Consider the following 20718-nt stretch of genomic DNA (forward strand, 5'->3'; position numbering starts at 1 on the left):
GCAAAAAATAAACACATTATTTTGTTTAAATATGAGAATCTCATACTTCAAGCAGCTCTTCAAAAACATGACACGAAGGACGCTAAGACTTCAAAAATCCAATGCTACTACTGATTCCAATGGCATGATAGAGGGCACAAATTGACTTCCTTGAGCAGCTGTGAAAGGATGCAGCAACCACACTTTGTCATACTGGTCCCCAATTATACTATACTTAATCCCCTTATTCATTGGCATTTGGCAAGCCATCCCATGCTACTACTCCAAAATTATAGCACAATAAAGATTATCAAAGCCGCAATGACTGGGCTTCGGCTTTCAGGAATCTCAAGCATCGAATGTTTTCATCTATGACAAGCATTGAATCTTTCCCCTTTACGCCAGGAATGATCATTTGTAAAATGCTTATAATCTTGCGTTTTTTCTCTTCCCTTCATCTCTTATTCCCGGATAGTCCCGAAACTTCATTACTGTCGTTACCACAACTAGATCCTACATTATCTTCTACCTCGGAGCACATATGTGGTTTAGTAGTTGTTGTAGTGTGCATGAATGATAGAACATCATGGCCACCATCTAACATAAAAATAATAAAAAACAATCAACAAAACAAAAATAAAAAATAAAAAATAACAGAAACGGCGATACTGACCTGGTTTCGACGTCGACGATGAACCTCCACCCTTTTTGCCCGGCCGCGACCCTCCTCGCTCCGCCATTAACGACCGACCTAAGCACACTGCCTTCTAGGATGAACTCAACGCCGCCGAGTACTGCTCTTCAATCGCCAACGTCGACGAGAAGCCGGCTACAAGGAGAGAATGAATAGAGACTACCGCCAAGAATTGAGGTTCAAACCGCCAACGATGCCGACAACCGGGGTTGCGAGGAGAGTAGGAAAAGCGAAGGTCGAAAACTGGAAAAGGAAGTAGAATCGTCGGTTGCGTATTCTACCCAAAAGACATCCGTAAAACAAGTCTACCATAATTAAAACACACGCTACAATAGACAAAAATACCCCCATCATCTTAATCCAACTCCTTACGCGCTTATTTTAAACAAAACATAATCTAAAATTACAATTAATCTACACCATTAATTTTTAAAAATCAATGCACAAGATTTATCCTCATAGTCCTTCATAATGTGTGTGTCCTCATTTGAATACAGTTCTATATATATAAGCATGTGACGATTGTTCTTTTAACGAGGTTTTCTCCTCGCCCTGTGACCCTAGCCGGTAAAGGAACACAAGGAGGTAAACCAGCCTAGGTTACCCATAGCTGACCGGCTCAAACTCAAGGGTTTGAGGATCAAACCTCTAACCTCTCGGCTGTAGGTAGAGCATGTGATGATTGTTATTCTGACATTGATGAGCTCATGTTTTGAAGTTTGCCATTCTTAATATTGTTAATTGACCAGGAAGCATATTATATGATATTTTTTAGAATTGTATTGTAACACCCCAAAAACGGCCTATTTTTTTTTCTTATTTCCACCAAACCACTTTAGACCAAATCCTCCTTTCATTTTTTTTTATTTACTAATGTCATTGCGGAAGCATACAAAACTTTATTGAGGGTATTACCGTCACACTTAGGCAACCAACCAACCTAAGTGCTAAGGCTAAACCACAAAGCAAAAGGGGAACATAATCCTCAACATAAGTTCTTAACAACATAACTCTTAATCAAATATGAATACATAAATAAATGCTAAGTCCCAAGAGCCAGCTGCAACTCATTCTACCGCACTCACCACGACATAACTCATTAATTAATACATGCTACTCAAGCAAGCAAACAACAACAACAACATGAAAGAGAAAGGTGGGGTTAGCAAAACTTTGCTAAGTAAGGGACTGCCTGCCCCTATAAAAATATTTAAAATAATAATACTTTGATAAGGGAAAAAATACTTTACCAATTCCTTAGCTTAGCTGCAATACTTTTTGAAAATAGCAATTTTGTAAACATATGGTAAAGTAATCATATAGAACTTTTCACAATATCATCACTTATAAAATTTTCTTATAAACTTTATTTTTGTGCCACACTTGCACACCACAAAATACATATGGAAGCACATCAATCACACATAAATGGGACAGGATCCTTTATTCTTAGGCCCTAGTGAACGGTACTTCCCACACATTCGAACACTCCACACTTTCCCATTTCTAATGGAAACCGGACTCTAACCTTAAGTGTGCACACCCCCGAATGAGGATTCCAGGATAAGGTTTCTACTAACTACTCTTGAAATTAGGGTACACAGACCCGCCTCAAAAGGACACACCATAGTGCCCTAGTACCCGAGGATTGTTCCTTACGGGCACTCCTCAACATAAACATAATTCAATAGCATATTCAAAATTTTCTCAACTTCAACATAGCTTCCATAGTTTGAAAAATACTTCATTTAGAATAAAACTTGCTCATAAGCATCATAATAATTTTGTAAAATAAAATCATACTTTAGACTTTAAATCAACCCCACAAAAGAGTATACCAATATACAAATTTTTGTAGGCATTCAAATAGTTGTACAATTCAAGAAAACATTCTTGGACAACTAAATCTCATTTTTTACAACTAAAATTTATACCTTGCCACATTTCATTCTTTGAAATACTTTTCATAAAAAGAATCATAAGACTCACTTATGAACACTTTTCACCCACTTAGTATCATATCACATAAATACATAATTAACGTATAATAATTAAATCACTACTTCATAACATTATAACACCTATTTTTATGACATATATATTATAACACTAGTTATCACACGCGCGTTGCGCGATTAAACCAATGCCCAATGCGTATTTTTAAATTAGTATTCCTTAATTGGTTAAAGTAGTCATATACTACCTCCGTCCCATTTTGTTTGTCTGATTCGGTTAACGAGGCTTGACTGAAGTTATTTTTAATTCAAATTTTTATAATATTAAGTTTAGTATTAGTATATAAAATTTATATATTTAGAAATTACATCAAAAATACTATTAAACACAAAAAAATCAAATTTAAAAATAATTAAAAATTATTAAAGAAAATAAGGAATGAAGAAAGAGTTGGTTTGACCAATGAATAGTAAACATGACTGGTAAAATGGGACAGAGGGAGTAATAATGAGAGAGAAAAAATGTTAAATTAATAAAAATCAAAGAAATAGTCTCGATGCTTATATATTTTAATAAAACATAAAGAAATATTTTAATAAAACATAAAGAAATTGTAAATAACTAAATTGCACCTAAAGTAAGTAGAAACAAATAAACCACTTACATGAGAGCAAATGGCGTGTCATCATTGTCACTTGTTTGGACACCGGTCCGACCATTTAAAATTCATGTGTAATTGTATTTGTGATCAAGTACTTTATAGTTCGTCTGGACAGGTTTGACAATGACATTTGAGATGATGTACCATTTGTTGGTTTGTAAAGTGATATCATACATTCCAATGTCATTATCAAACACTATTGATTGTATCTGAGTTCCTTGCATTTAGATTATCAAACACAATGATGTTGGTGGTGAATGAGAGCATCTTCATAATAATACTAATAATGATAAAAATAAAATAATAATAATAATAATAAAGAGAGAAATTTTTTACTATTTACTTGCTGTTTCATCCTCAAATACGATGAGCATATACTTTTTCTCAAGCGTTCCAATAGCGTTTTTTGGTTCGTTTTTCTTAATAACATGAACTGTACAACTCCAGTCCACAGTTTGTGTGTCAATATCAATTAACTTTACTGCATTTGTCATGACTAATATCCTTGTGTCATGGAAAATATGTTCATAAAGGATGTTATGAAATAATATAATGGGAACCACAACATAAATTCAAAAACCATAGATTAGGAAGTTATGAGTAACTAAAATGGGTAGATTATAGAAGAATATAATAAGAACCACAACATTACATACAAGGATACAAGTATAGATGAACAGATTATACAATAGATATATTTACCTAACGATATTTAAGTTATACTAATTAATTAATGAGTATATCATCATTGATTTTTTTTTAAAAACTGTAATCATTATGAGTACAAATACAAATAATAGAATTAGCATGATAATATTTTGACAATCATACCTATAGAATGTCAAGTAGATAGTGTATTGCAGAATATGTTAGGTTTAGTTTTGGGTGAATACCAGTGAGAAGGGGATGGGTTTATATACTGTTGTTTTGGGTAGAATAATGATTTAGTTAGGAATCTATACAAAATTGTATTATAGAATCCTATTAAGACTTCAATATTCTAATTTATTGTATTATAGAATCCTATTAAGACTTCAATATTCTAATTTTAAGTTAGGAAGAATCCTATTAAGACTTCAATATTCTAATTTTAAGTTAGGAATCTACCTATTAAGACTTCAATATTCTAATTTTAAGTTAGGAATCTATACATTAAGACTTCAATATTCTAATTTTAAGTTAGGAATCTATACATAATTGTATTATAGAATATTGCCAATTTGTTTGAAAATTGCAATAAAGAAACAAATTGTCTAAAGAATTTAATGTTAAACTTCCGTTATATTTAACGGAAAGAATTTGGTAAAATTATAAAGGATTAGGATATATTTGGAATTTAATTGGGGGTTGCACAATAAGAAGAACACAATATACAATATGTTATAGCAGACTATTACACCAACATTTTTTTAGGTACAGTTAGGGGTCTAACATTATTGGCTCTTATTATAAGTGTAGATGTAGATAATATACACACATTTTTATATATAATAAGGAAATCATACGGCATTCCTTAATTAATTCATAATAGTAATAATTTAATTAAATCGCATAAAGTTATGTACTTACAAATACGTGCGGTTAGCAAATATAAATAAAATTTCTATTGTTTAATTCTTTTCTTATGACCATTCGTAAAAGGAAAGTAAATAATAATAATAATAATAATAATAATAATAACAAAATTAGTGTGTGTATGTATATATATATATATATATATATATATATATATATATATATATATATATATATATATATTCATATATATATAAATTACAACATACTCATAAATATATATCTATAGATTATATGAAATACACTTATATACTTAAATATATTTATTCTAAGTATTACATATATATATACGAATCATCTACATAATATTTATATGTATAGCTTTTCTTTTATTAGCACACATATGTAACTAATTAATATATACATATATATATTTTTTCTTATAAACTTATAACATACGTACGAATCCAAATTTTAATAATTTATAAATATATACAAGATTCATCACATAGGTATATATATCCAAAAAAAATGTATTTTTCTTTTATATGAAATACGAACCATACTTTCATACTCATCATCTCATGTACTAAAAATCACAAGTAAGAAATAGATACGAACAACTTTCATACATATACAATTTGTTAAGTGTATTTTATACACCTCCCAAACACACATGTTTTAGCCTTGCACTAAAACATAAAAATTAAGGGCAAGGCATAAAACCCAAAAATCCACTTACCTTGAAAGCTTATAATTGCTCTTAATGCTCTATGCCCCAATTGTCCAAGGCTTCTTCTTCTATCCATCATCATCATCATCCAACACAATCACAAGATACACTCATAAGCACATACGACTTATTAAAATCTTATTTCTACTCTACCCATAAAAATAAAAGAACAAAAAAAACTTACCAGGCTTGAAGGAATTTCTTTAATTCTTGAAGAAAGTAAATTATTTTTTATTGGAATGTCGAATGGGGAAGCAAGAAAAAGCAAAGGAATTTTTTTGGGTATGCTCAAATTTACCAGAAGAGTGTTATCATTATTATAGTTATTATGATAATGGTTGCACATGATAACTCAACAAAGGAAGAGTGTTAGCATTATTTCAAATTATGATGGGTATGCTCAAATTTACCGTGAGAGAAATATTAATATAGTTGAAGAATGGAAGAATAATGTTAAAATCTTTCCGAATACAAGGGTGTGTGTTCGAAGTTACAGCGAGAGCCTAAATTTTCCTTAAGATCATAATTAAAAATTAATTATTTATGTTCTCAATTTCCTCTTTTATTTTCACAAGTGAATAAAGTTATTGTGACCAATGGTTTTACCTATCCTTTTTGACTTGTACTAGTCAAATTAAAGGAAATATTATACAGACAGCCTTCTTTTATGAACTCAAAACGCTTAAGACATTTCCATTGATTCATGCATGTTCATTCATTTACTAAATAAATATATATACCCCTTGTAATTCCAAATGATTTGAAGATCCAATCGATGAAGGATGTTCATTTTGTTACAATACACTCTTCATTTCATTTAGTTATGCTTTGCTCTTTATATATATACATCAATACATGTTTGGCCATCTTTTCCTACTAAAATCTTCACATATCATGTCATTTGATATAATATTATAAAAAATAGAGTTTATTACTGTGGTCCATTGACTATTGTGAAATTATTAATTAGGCTCTCGACAATTTTTCGTGCCCAATTAAATCTTCGAATTTGAAAATTTTAACTAATTTGTTCCTCCGTTTATTTTACCGTTAGACATCCGTTAAATCCAGACTAAATTGATAAATTTGCTATAGTCAAGGGACCATTTCAATAATTAATTTTTCAGAAGCCTATAAAAGTCATTAAAACTCTAAATTAAATACACCCTTATCAACATTTCAAAATAGAAGCAGCTGAGATTTTTGAAGTCATTAAAGATGAACTTTTACCCTTTTATTAGTAAGAAGAGATTGTACTCAAAAAAAAAAAAATAGTAAGAAGAGATTTGTTCTTTTTGTCCTAGTAAATGTCATTGAAGATAGATAACGAAACAATGAGGAATAAGAAAAAGAAATCTATGCATATCATATACTCCGTAATCAAATTTGCCGAAACATTGATGTAGAGATTGCTATAATTACAATAAACGAAATTAGGGCAATAAAATTAATAAGATAATCGAACGGTTCATAAAAGTCAAATATTTCTTCTGATCTCTTCACCCAAGAAAATCCCCTCTACATCCCTTTCCCCCCCGCATGGAAAAGCTTTACCCTATCATTATATTGGCAACCTGAATTTTGTCGGGTAGCTCATAATTGTATAAAAGAAAATGTTAGAGAGTCCTTCACAAATCACAATACATGAACTATGACCCTTTGATAAAGCAGATAATAGTCCACAATTACCAAAGGATGCTGTTAAATATAATAAGAATATGGTGAGTTAGTTGTTGTTGTTATTAAATAATTAGTTAATAGTTAATTAAACCTTAATATTTAACCTTTTTTTTATTCTAATTTGTAGCTTTCTAAAACATTGAAAGAACAATTCTTGGTCCTTTGGTCTAATTTTGAGCAACACAAGACAGATGAAGGTCTTTGGGCTTATGAGTAGAGTCATCATGGTACAATTTCAAATAGCAAAATGAATCAATATCAATATTTTCAAAAGGCCGTATTTTTAGAGGAAAATTTTGTTTTCTGTAAAAATATGGCCTTTTGAAAATATGAATATTGATTCATTTTGCTATTTGAAATTGTACCATGATATATGGTTCTACTCATAAGTCCAAAGTTCATCTGTCTTGTGTTGCTCAAAATTAGACCAAAGGATCATGAATTGTTCTTTCAATGTCTTAGAAATTTACATATTGAAACAAAAAAGAAGTTAAATATCTAATAATAATAATAACAACTCACCATATCATTATTGTATTTGATTATATAAGTTGGTATTGATGGGCTGCTATTACATGCCTTATAAGATGACCACAGCTCATGAATAGTCAACGACTCTTTAACCTTTTGCCTATTGCAATTACGAGCTACATGAAAAATTCAGGTTGTCAAAATAATGATAAGGTAAAGCTTACACATAAGAGGGGAAGAAGAGGAGATTTTTTGGGGAACACTTGGTGATGGAGGGAGAGAAGTAGCCACAGTGGGGGGAGCGGATTTTCTTGTGTGAAAAATTGTGATGGAGGGAGAGAAGAGGTACTTGGCTTTATATATTGTTGTGTTTCTTGAAAAAAGTAAAATAAAAATAAAAAGAATCTGTTAGAATCCCACATTGATAAAATAAGAGATGAAATATGGATTTATAAGTCTATGGGTTAGACTAGCTAATTGGTTGGATTCAATCTTTTAGTGTAGTTTGACCCATGTGTATTATAGCCTAGTTGAGTGACCCTAGCCCAATTTATAAATTATAACATGGTATCAGAGCCAGGTTCGGTCCACTTTGTGTTCACCCGGTTATGGGGCGTCCAAGCTTTTGTATGGGTGTTGTAAGCCCCACTTGGTCGGTCCAGAGCTTTCGTTTTAGGGGGAGGGTCCGATCCAATATCCAATTTCACCCGGTTATGGGGCGTCCAAGCTTTTGTATGGGTGTTGTAAGCCCCGCTTGGTCGGTCCAGAGCTTTCGTTTTAGGGGGAGGGTCCGATCCAATATCCAATTTCAAGTGCTCAACTGGTTAGATTATCGTTTTGTGCTCAACTGGTTAGATTATCGTTTTAGGGGGAGGGTCCGATCCAATATCCAATTTCAAGTGCTCAACCGGTTAGATTCAAAATGGCCCGGTTGTCCACTCGAAGGGGAGTGTTAGAATCCCACATCGATAAAATAAGAGATGAAATATGGGTTTATAAGTCTATGGATTAGACTAGCCAATTGGTTGGATTCAATCTTTTAGTGTGGTTTGACCCATGTGTATTATAGCCCAGTTGAGTGACCCTAGCCCAATTTTAAATTATAACAGAATCATTAAAATTTTTATCTTTCAGTAACAAAATGTGGAATGTTTGAAATTAACTTTTATAAAGGATGGTACGTGTAATATGAATTGAAAACTTTGGTCCTATATATAGAAATATGTAACCAACTTCTTAGCTTCTAGGCACATGTAACAAACTTCTTAACTTTTTGAGTCATTTGGTTTATTTTGGATGCCCAAAAAGTTTCGTTACCGTCCATTTGGCTATTTGCCACCCCCTCTCCCTCTCTCTGTCTGATTGGTTAGCATCGCTCTTTGTCGTCGTCTTCATAATCTCCAATACAGTTTGGTTCTTAGCGAACTGAATGGGACTTCTGTGTTAGTGGTTTTACTTCATTTTCATATTACTTCAAGTGTTAGTGGTTTACAAATAAAAATGTTTAGTCTCACCCAATATATGTGTGTGTGGATTTTGTTTTCTAGTGAATAAATAGTTGTGTAGCATAACTTACTTGGCTATTGATTATAAACCATGTTGGAGGGGTCAAGTTCGAGTCTCAGTGAAGGCGATACTGACTCTTTGTGCTTCAGTAAGTTGAGAAAATAGTTTATTAACAGATACTCCATTGTAACCGAGTCAGTAGTACTCAAAAAAGAAATGCAAATCTAGATAAATTATAAAAAATCAATGAAAAAATTAAAATTTAAATCTAAACCGTAAATGTTAGACCCTAAACAGTAAATGTGAACCCTAAACAAAATAAAACCCAAAAACGTACTCAATCGTAAACTCTAGAAATTAAGGCTTTACCATCTATTTTGGTGCCCAACAAACCATCCAACGTAACATACATCCAATACAATTTTGTAAGTATGAAGGGTTTGGGTTCGGACTTTCTAACAACATGACTTGGAATTTCATCTTGATGTGGTATTGAAATGGCTTGTAGCTTTATTGGTGATTCATGGAGTTGGAGACAAATTGATGTGGTTCCACAAATTCCAGTTTTCTCTTATGACGATTTTTATTTGAAAGCAGATTACTATTGGCGGGTTAAGTTAAGTAGTTAAGTTGTATGGGTTGATGTTAATTGGAACCTGGCAAGCAAGAGCGTTTGCTTTAGTTCAACTTGGATGACGAGGTTCTTAATTGGAACAATTGAGTTGCCATTTGAATGTGAAACAACCATTATATTCCCATTTTGGTTACAGTGTTACGAACCTAGATAGGACCGTAACGGATAGGAAACCTTTTGAGCAGGCTTCTGGCTCCTAACCGTATTCGAGTCACGGCAAACTCCAATTTCACACTTCGAGCGTGTGAGAGCTCCAAGAAGAATAACTAAGAAGAACATGAATAAGAACAATATATTTCTCTTGAGTGGTTTCTCATATTCATATACAATTATACTAAATTACTAACACCTATAACAATTAAGCTACTAAAATTATTCTAACTATACAAGGTAATGATATATTCTAATATACCTAATTTCCTTATACTAATAATTAGTCAATTATCCTCTAAGTACATATAAGGCATTCCTTTTAGACCTTTCACTAATTAAACCACCAATTATTTCTTTCCTTTGATGCGTATCATACAGTTACTATTACTTAGGTATTTAGATCAAGAGGGTGAGAATTACATTGAAATTTGGTTAATAAACAAAACTAATAATAGTATTAGTTGGAATAAAATAGGGTTTATTTCAAAAAAAAATTAAAAAAAGAAAGAAGGAAAAGAAAAGAAAAAGCATAGAATGTGGTGCAAGCATAATAAACATTATTTGCCAGGTGAAGACAACTATATACCCTATCTAATATTAATTGATGATTTGGAAACTCTAAATGAAAGATTATTTAGTTTACTTAACTCAACAAAGGAAGAATGTTATTATCTTTTCAAATTTAATTGGGTATATGCTCGAAGTTATCACAAGAGAAAGTATAATATTGATACAATTGAAGAATGGAAGCATAATGTTAAATCATTCAGAGTTCAATGGATACATATGTTTTAGTTTAGAGTGATAGCTTAAAATTTCTTTAAGGTAATAATTAGAAAGTGGAATTGACAAATAACAAATGCAAATTCAAGTGAAGTCATTTATAGAAATACAGCCAAATAATGATGATATAGAAATGTTACATTAATACATTATTAAGATTGATGAGAAATTCCTCTTTGAAAAATATGGAGACCCACTTCAAAACTGTATAATGGGTTTCTGAGGTCATTTTGATTAGATTTAGGCAAGGTTAGTTTTCATTAAAAAACTATTAATCAATTTAGCAATTGAAAGTAGGTGCTATAAAACTTAGATATTTTATTCACGACTTTAATTGTGTTGCAATAAGTTTAAGATCGGAGTTACAAGTAGGTACTAAAAATAAAATTACCACTACAAAATCCACCAATAGCTTTGTTGCAATTGATCAAAGTTGCTGCTGTAGGATCAAGGCAAATTCGAATTTCTGTAAGATAGAGTGTATTAGCTGCTTTTTGGCATTGAATTTTCACCCCGATTTTTAATTGAGTTTGAAATGCCTTTAGAAAGTTGCTTGTATATATACCCCGAATCAAGACATTTCCATTGATTCATGCATGTTCATTCATTTACTAAATAAATATATATACCCCTTGTAATTCCAAATGATTTGAAGATCCAATTGATGAAGGATGTTCATTTTGTTACAATACACTCTTCATTTCATTTAGTTATATATGCTTTGCTCTTTATATACATGTTTGGCAATCTTTTCCTACTAAAATCTTCACATATCATGTCATTTGATATAATATTATAAAAAATAGAGTTTATTATCGAAATGGTCCCTTGACTATTGCGAAATTATCAATTATTTGATCATCAACAATTTTTCGTGCCCAATTAAGTCTTCGACTTTGAAAATTGAACTAATTTGGTCCTCCATTTATTTTACCGTTAGACATCCGTTACATCCGGACCAAATTGATAATTTTGTTATAGTCAAGGGACTATTTCAGTAATTAACTTTTCAGAAAAATTGTACATATAGTGACTATATTAAAAAGTCTATAAAAGTCATTAAAACTCTAAATTGAATACACCCTTATCAACATTTCAAAATAGAAGCAGCTGAGGTTTTTGAAGTCATTAAAGATGGATTTTTACCCTTTTATTAGTAAGAAGAGATTTGTTCTTTTTGTTCTAGTAAATCCATTGAAGACAGATAATGAAACAATGAGGAATAAGAAAAAGAAATCTATGCATATCATATACTTTGTAATCAAATTTGCCGAAACATTGATGTAGAGATTGCTATAATTACAAGAAACGAAATTAAGACAATACCATTAATAAGATAATTAGACGGTTCATGAAAGTCAAATATTTCTTATGATCTCTTCACCCAAGAAAATCCCCTCCACCTCCCTCTTCCCTCATGGGTATGCTTTACCTTATCATTATATTGACAATATGAATTTTTCCACGTGGCTCATAATTGTATAAAAGAAAAGGTTAGAGAGTCGTTCACAATACATGAACTATGGCCCTTTGATAAAGCAGGTAATAGTCCACAATTAGAGCTGTCAAAACGGGCCCAACCCGTCGGGTTGGGCCCGTTTAACCCGTATTTTAGACGGGTTGGGCTAGAGAATTTCTAGTCCGGCCCGTATAACCCGTGTGGGAGTACGGGTTGGCCCGTGGGTCCGTATTCCCACCCACCCCAACCCCCTATACTTAAATTTGTTGTGTAATTATGTATTTTAATATTTTAAAATGTTGTTAATAAGACTTTGATTAATATGTTACATGTAAATTATATTAGTATTAAATATAAATTAAATAAATTATATATATATTATATATATGTATACATAGTACGTACATACATTAATATTTTACATATCATATTTAACATATATGTTTGTTGAATGGTTTTGTGCAAATGTTATATACATCCACTAATCTACATCAGATTCAAGTGTTTATTTATATTTATATATACACAGTACATACATACATATATGTTTATTTATATTTATTTATATATTCATACATAGCATTGGTTCAAAAAAATTCATGTGTTTATTTGGAAATAGTGGTAATTGTTAATTTAGAGGTTGAAGGTTTAATTCTAAAGAAATACAAAAATTAATAAATTTTAATTTAAAAAAAAAAAAAGCTGACGGGCTGGCCCATTTAGCCCGTTAGCCCGTAACCAACGGGTTGGGTTGGAATTTTCCCAACCCGTTTGAAAAACGGGCCGGCCCGTCCCGGCCCGTTTTCACCAACCCGTGACGGGCCAACCCGTATGGGCCGGGTTGGCCCGTATTGACAGCTCTATCCACAATTACCAAAGGATGCTCTTAAATGTAATAAGAATATGGTGAGTTAGTTGTTGTTGTTATTAATTAACTAGTATTTTCACCGGATTTGTTATAATATATTAAGAATATTTGGATCGATATATAATTATATAAATTATAACATTAAATATTATATAGTGCAATTGAAGATATGTTTTGGATCGATTATGTTTTCTGATGTTATCCTTGTTTAAATTCCAGCAAATAATTGCTTAATTAATAGCTAATGTGTAGATGTATGCATGCGGTGCTGGAACTTTAGAGATTTTATATATCATTGTTTAGGATTTTTATAAATTGGGCAAATATGCTCGTTCTCTAGTAACTCAGTTATATGAATCAATTGCTATTCTAACTCATATGTATGTAAGATATATTTTTGTGTAGATATATATCAATTTTTCCATCTTGGAAAAAAACATAATATCACCGGTTGTATTTACACATTATTGAAAACCTCTTTGTAGACAACATCGGTAGTAGCAACACAATCTTGTCCGTCCTCGTCTAGAACTAATTAACACTTTTAGGCTATCAGGATGGGTGACTTGGGAGAAAGCCATGTACAATTGACCGTGATTAAAAACTGGTTTTTTTAGCAATAACCCAACGTGATTTAGTGTTCGGCCCTGACTTTTGTTGATAGTCATGGCATATGCAAGCATCATTGTGAATCATTTATGCTGGAACTTGAAGGGCAATTTCGTATCAGAAAGAGTAAGAGACATTCGAGGGATAAGAACTTTGGTTCCTTCATGTGTCCCATTAACTATTCTTGCTTCAACAATGTGATTTGCCAATCTTGTGATGATGACTCGCGTACTGTTATAAAGACCAAGAGAATTGTCTATCTTCCGCAATAACATAACAGGTGAACCGACCTTTAATCAATGTCAATAAATGATTAAGAAAATCATACAATCTCAAACTATTTAAGAATTTAGGAGTGTGTACTTCTAATAGATTTTCACCGTCTGGTTCTGCCTTACACAAAGAGCTACAATTTAAATATGTTCGTTCATTTGCAATATTCATGTCGCACATGTACTGATTAATTTGATCAACGACATCTAAAGTTATAACAATATTGACATTGAAATTTTAATTTCATAATCTACATGTATATATTTTGTGATTTTTTCCATAAAATTAGTTTTGATAGTCAAACTGTTAAAACATATTGATTTTACCAATCACTAAATTTCAAAATGTTTTAGATTCCCAGGTATATATAAGTAAAACTCACATTTAAAGCTTTTTTTTTTGTCAATATTTCATACATATAAAGCAAGTCTCTAACTATTGTGAGAAGTTAGTAACCTTGAGTCTTACATACAACATAAAGCATTGTGTGATAGTGGTTACTAACTTTGAGGTAAGACCATTCAAGCATATAAGCATGTTTCGAGCTTGTTTCTATGCTCTCATAATTCAAATCATCATACTGGCATAAGGAAATAAAGAAAAATATATCAGAATCCATGTATGAATCATATACCTAAACTGTTAATCCAAACTTCACTCCAGATTACCAAATAGAGTGTATGGATTTTCAGAATGATGCTCATACAAACTGTTGAAATGCGATATCCATAATCGTTGATTGGCAGACTATTTATACTTCATATTTCATCAAAGTATCTGTTTCTTATGATATTATGATTTATAACATATACGAATCGACAAATAAACTATAGTATGAGTATTCCTTGCATGCAACAAATATCACGGTTTTTACGGTTTGAGTTATGCGAAATTTTGGGCGGGAAGTTAAAGTTGAGGATATTGTTTTTAACTCATGCTTTGGTTGAGGATAAAAACCTTGTGCATAAACAACAATACCCCTAGCTTGGAAATACTATATTACCGGCTGGCAGGTTTTGACGGGAAAAAGACCCCCAGGCCATCCGCAGTCTCTAGTCTAACAGGTATTTATTCCTATTTTGCATTTGTCTCAGCATATCTTTCATCAGCAGAGGATTCTTCGCCCCTTCTTCCACATTAACCCTCGTAAGTAGCAGAGTCCCGTAAGTTCACTTCCTTGAATTCTTAGTCGAGTAAGCCTACCAATAGCGAGAGCAATGTCCAGTTCAACCGAAACTACTACTATTACGAATATGAATTGTATTACCATATTTTACCATATTACGCAATCCTTAACAGTATATGAGTGTTTTGGGCGGTAGTTTAAGTTGAGGATATTGTTTTTATTAGTAGTATAGATTGTATTACGAATATAAACGTAGGGAAGAGTATATTTTATTAGAAATTGTATTACCATATTTTAATGTACAATTGTATTACGAATAAGAATTGTATTACAATATTTTACAATATTACGCAAACCTTAACAGTATAGGAGTGTTTTGGGCGGGAAATTAAAGTTGAGGATATTGTTTTTATTAATATATAGTATAGATTGCATTGCAGGGAAATATATGTACTGTATTATTACGATTACTAATTTTATTCTTAAAATGTATTACAAATAGGAATGTAGGGAATACTATATTTTATTAGGAATTATAATACCAGATTTTAATGTACAATTGTATTACGAATAGGAATTGTATTACAGTACTAGTTTTACACGCGCATTGCGCGAATGGGTTAATGCCCAATGTTAATATTTAAATAAATATTTGAAAGTATATCAATGCAAGATTATATAGAAGAAGTTTATACATAGGTAATTGAATGTCGAATTTGTTTATTTAAATATATAACTCAAAGTATATGAATCCAAGATAATATAGGAAATTCATTATAATTGTCACTAAAATAAATGTTTGCAACTTTGTAAAATCGATAGTTTAAATATTTTGTCTAAAAATGATAGTCTAAATAAATACTCCGTACTACTTTTAGTTTGAATTATATTTTTCTAAGTATTCTTAATTCTCTTTTGAGTAACGTTGTCATTATCTTCATCTTTACTATTTGTTCTCTTCCTTTTTGTTGGTAGTGTGTTATTTGCAATTGGGTTATTGTTGGTAGTATATATGACAACGTCATGCAATGAGATTATGATATAGGAGCTATGGACTTTCCTTTAGGTGTTCTGCTCGAGGTTCATTTGGTTTAACCATTATTATTGAATGAGTTATTGTGGATAAAGAAATCCCTAGTTTAAGGAAAAAGATTAAATAAATTAGTGAAAATTTTAAAATTTTAAATATGATGTATTCCAAAGATATTAAAAGTTAGTTTAATTTCTCGTTTCAATTTGCCAGGTAATGGGTTATTTGAGTATTTTCATTGTCAACAAATCCCCAAAGTAGTTAATATGATTGATTTCAAACTATACTTTTTTTTTCATGGTATTAATAAAATACTTGGTAAATAAATATATAACATTATTTTGTATTCTAACTTTGATATTTAATTACAAGATAGTGTAAAAAGAACATAATGGACAATGTAATGAATATCAATTGATGAATTTGAATGTAGAGAATCTTTGCATTAGAGAAAATAAAGACAATATAACTAATGAAATTATTTTTCTTATTTAATTTATTGATAATGAATATTTTTTTTAAATAAAGGCATTGTAGACACATAATTCTAAATTAAAGAAATCCACATGTATCATTTTTTGTTGTAACTACTAATTTATTTAATTCAATAAGAGTAAAATAGAGTGACCCCACTTCAATTTGTTGGATTATTTGAGTACTCTCTTTGTCAACCAATCCCCAAGTAGTTAATATAATTAGCTTCAAATTATTTTTTTTTTAAATTTTTTTTATGCTATTAATAAAATACTTGGTAAATAAATATATAACATTATTTTGTATTATAACTTTGATATTTAATTACAAGATATTGTAAAAATAAGATAATGGACAATGTAATGAATATCAATTGATAAATTTGAATGTAAAGAATCTTTGCATGAGAGAAAATAAAGACAATATAACTAATGAAATTATTTCTCTTATTGGTTTAATTTTTTGATAATGAATAATTTTTTTCAAATAAAGGCATTGTAGACACATAATTCTAAACTAACAGTTGACCCGTGCGATGCACGGACTGATATTAGATCAAGTAAAATGCAGTACGGTTAAATAAAAGAATTGAATTAGTAAAGATAAGATGAATTAAGGTATAAAAAAAGTTGATAATATCGTTAATTACAGAAATTACAAATTATTAAAAACCTCTTTGTAAACTACATTTGTAGTAGAATTACAGTTTTGTTTTGATTCATTACAAACTAAAATTTTAAGTCCGTCTGGTTGACTGACTCTTGAAGCAGCTACATATAATTGACCATGGACGAAAACAGGTTTCTTTAAAATCAATCCCACTTTTGAAAGTGTTTGTCCTTGACTCTTGTTGATAGTCATTGCATATGACAACATTAGGGGAAATTGTCTTCTATTGAACTTGAAAGGTAATCTTGGGTCCGATGGGGTTATTGTCATTCTAGCAATTAAAACCTTAGTTCCAGCATTCGGACCTGCCAATATGCTACCTTCAACCACATGGTTACCTAATTTAGTTACCACTAACCTAGTTCCATTGCATAATCCAAGAGTATGATCAATGTTTCTCATTAACATTACTGGTGAACCTACCTTTAATGTCAAAGAATGATTTGGAAGCCCGGAAGCTCTTATGGTACTAAGGAATTCAGGTGTATGTACATCAAGGTCACCTACAATTAGGGTTGCAACCTCCGATACTGTTGGCAAATTATATGTCCTGGCATCAGTTGTTCTTTTTGCTATTAGTCTCATTTTGATTTCTCTTGTACTATCATTTTGCGGCTCATTCCTAGCCATTCTGAAAGACTTTACCAAGACATTGTGCTCATCTAACGCTTCCTTAATATCATTGACCACTGCTAATTGTACATCCGCTGAGGAAGTTCCATTCACACTAATTTTCAGAAAGGAAAAATAATATTAGAATGTGATTTACAATTGTTGAAAAAGTTAAACAAAGTTAGAAAAAAATACCTTATTGAATTGACACTGATAACGCAAAATACGGAATAGTATGCTTGTATTTATACGAATCGGGTACAGGTAAAAATACCCTGGTCGAGGCCGAGCTACGTGACAGTGGGTCAGAGGTTCCCGGTCTCTTCAGCTACTGTTGTCGAAGAAATAGCCAAAAGTCCTCTTCCCTGCATTAAATGCACCTTTTATAGTGCTCCCGACAATACCTCCGGTCTGACGGCATGTAGGACGCGTGGCGGACATGCACCGGTCACCCTGTCGGTTCAGTGCGCCCGCGAATACTTGTGCGAGCGCGGGGTCTCTGGTTCGAACCTCTGCAAAGGCCCTGACTGTGGCCCGGAGCGCAAGGTTACCCGGCCTGGTCAGATCGGGCAGAAGTTTCGGAGGGTGGTCAACCCCTAGTTGAACATGCAGACCGGGAGGCCGGGATGCGTAGACCGGGATTTTATCCCTATCAAACACGATAGTAATTTCATTGTTCGGGTCATGGATGTGCAATTGCGCAAACTTTGGTGGGGCACCACTGTTTGGTTGCAAGCTTCCTATTAAGTGAAAGTTTTGTCCATTTATCCGGAAAGTCGGGGGTCCACCACCTTGAGATACTGTTCTATCAACTCTCTCACCCATTGACGTAAAACAAAACATACTGTTATACGACCTTATGTTATCCAAGAAATGATCTCTTTTTTGTCCTTCTGTAAAAAAAAGATCATATATTTTCTGGGGTGGTTTTTTAAAGCTTGGTAATTGAATCTTACCATTGGTACAACATAGCGAATATTTTGGAATAGCGCTAGACTTCGATTTATCTAAACGTTCTTCGAACCAAAATAATGCACCACAATGCAAACATGAGTCCAATGGATCACCAAAATCGGCATAATTAACTGTGAGATACAAAATTGTCTATTACTTTTATAACATTGCCGTACTAAAATAGATATGCTATTAAGTAGTAGAAAACATTAAATTTACCCTTTACAAAACACTAATCAATTGATTCAGTAATAGTGGTATCTTCTTCTGTGCATGCTTCATTGAAGTCCTTGCTTAAGTTGCGACATTCCATGATAGAAGTACTCACATTATATGTTAAGGTCGTAACTGTACTTTCGTTGGACCTATCTATAAGAACTTGAGCACCTAAAAAAAGCAATGCATAAACAATAAAATTACAAACAATCAAAATTAAATTAGACAAAAAATAAAACAGCAATTGGATATTCAATATGAATTAATTAAACGTGTACTATAACAACCTACACTAATTTTATTTTTCCGAGCATTAGTTACTTAATATTGTTAGTTTAATATTAAAAAAAATTAACATTATTAAAAAACCAAATTTTGGTAATACAAACCATAACTTATAACTGAAAATTCAACGTTTAACTATTTAAATCTATATCTACATGTTGCAAACATAATACATTTATTCATAAATATAGTAATTGAACTAATAATTTGTTTTGTATTTGGGTTAAAAAAACGAAAAATATAGAAAAAAATTGATTTCTACTTGTGTTCGTTACCTTATATTGTTTCTTTGCTAGACCCTAAAAAGTAACATTTTTAAGAGCCCAAAATTTATGAAAACAAACACTAATTTATAATTCAAACTAATAAAAACAAAAAATTCAATAAACAATCTATACTTGCAAATGTATTCTCAATTTCCATAGTAAAAGTAAACCATAATGTTCTGGAAAAATACCTATTGTGTCATTCGTAGTAGGTATAATGGTGATATCATTCAAAGGTGTCCGCTTATTACTTTTATACCCGTTGGACCTATCTATACGAACTTCAGTACCTAAAAAAAGCAATGCATAAACAATTAAATATTCAATAGTCAATTAAATTACACACAAAAAAGGCAAGTTGATATTCAATTAGCACTAATAGTAGTTGAAGTATATCGATAAAAGCAAACAACAATGAAATGAAAAATACATGTTCTGTCGTCCGTAATAGGTGTAATGCTGATATCATTCCCAGGTGTCCGTTGATTACTTTTATACAACTCACTGAAACAGTTGGTTTCTAAAATAAAAGATTACTATAAGAAATCACTTTACACAGTTTGTATGAAATGATTATAACAATAGGTATATAACAAAATACTAACCATTAGTTAATATGCTGAAGGGATTAGAAATGGATGATTGAAAGACTCCAAATATTTGGTTTCCCGGAGAACTATTATGTCGTGGGTTTAGTATATTCGACGGTGTTGTACAACTCTCATTTTCTACAAATTATTAAAACAGAAATAAATTTGAGTATTTAAAAAGTATTTAAAGTAATATTAACCATATTTAACAAAAAAAAACATAAATTTGAACAACATTTAACAAAAACAATCAATTCATAAATCAGTAAATCAAAAAGTGAATACTATATATTACCTAGATCATTTATAATTACCTAAACCAAGCTATTATATATATATATATATATATATTATTTTCAGTCCATACGCGTGTGCGTATGACTGTGTGAGCAAATCTCCAGCGGTTCATTTCCAGAAGCTTTGTTCGTGTATCTCTTCGTGCTCATCGACTGCTTAACAAAGTACTATAGATCCGCTCATTCGTTGGATCGATTTGTTCACAAAGCTGGGTAGACTACTTTA

This window comes from Ipomoea triloba, chromosome 7, assembly GCF_003576645.1.
Source record: "Ipomoea triloba cultivar NCNSP0323 chromosome 7, ASM357664v1".
Classification (NCBI taxonomy): domain Eukaryota; kingdom Viridiplantae; phylum Streptophyta; class Magnoliopsida; order Solanales; family Convolvulaceae; genus Ipomoea; species Ipomoea triloba.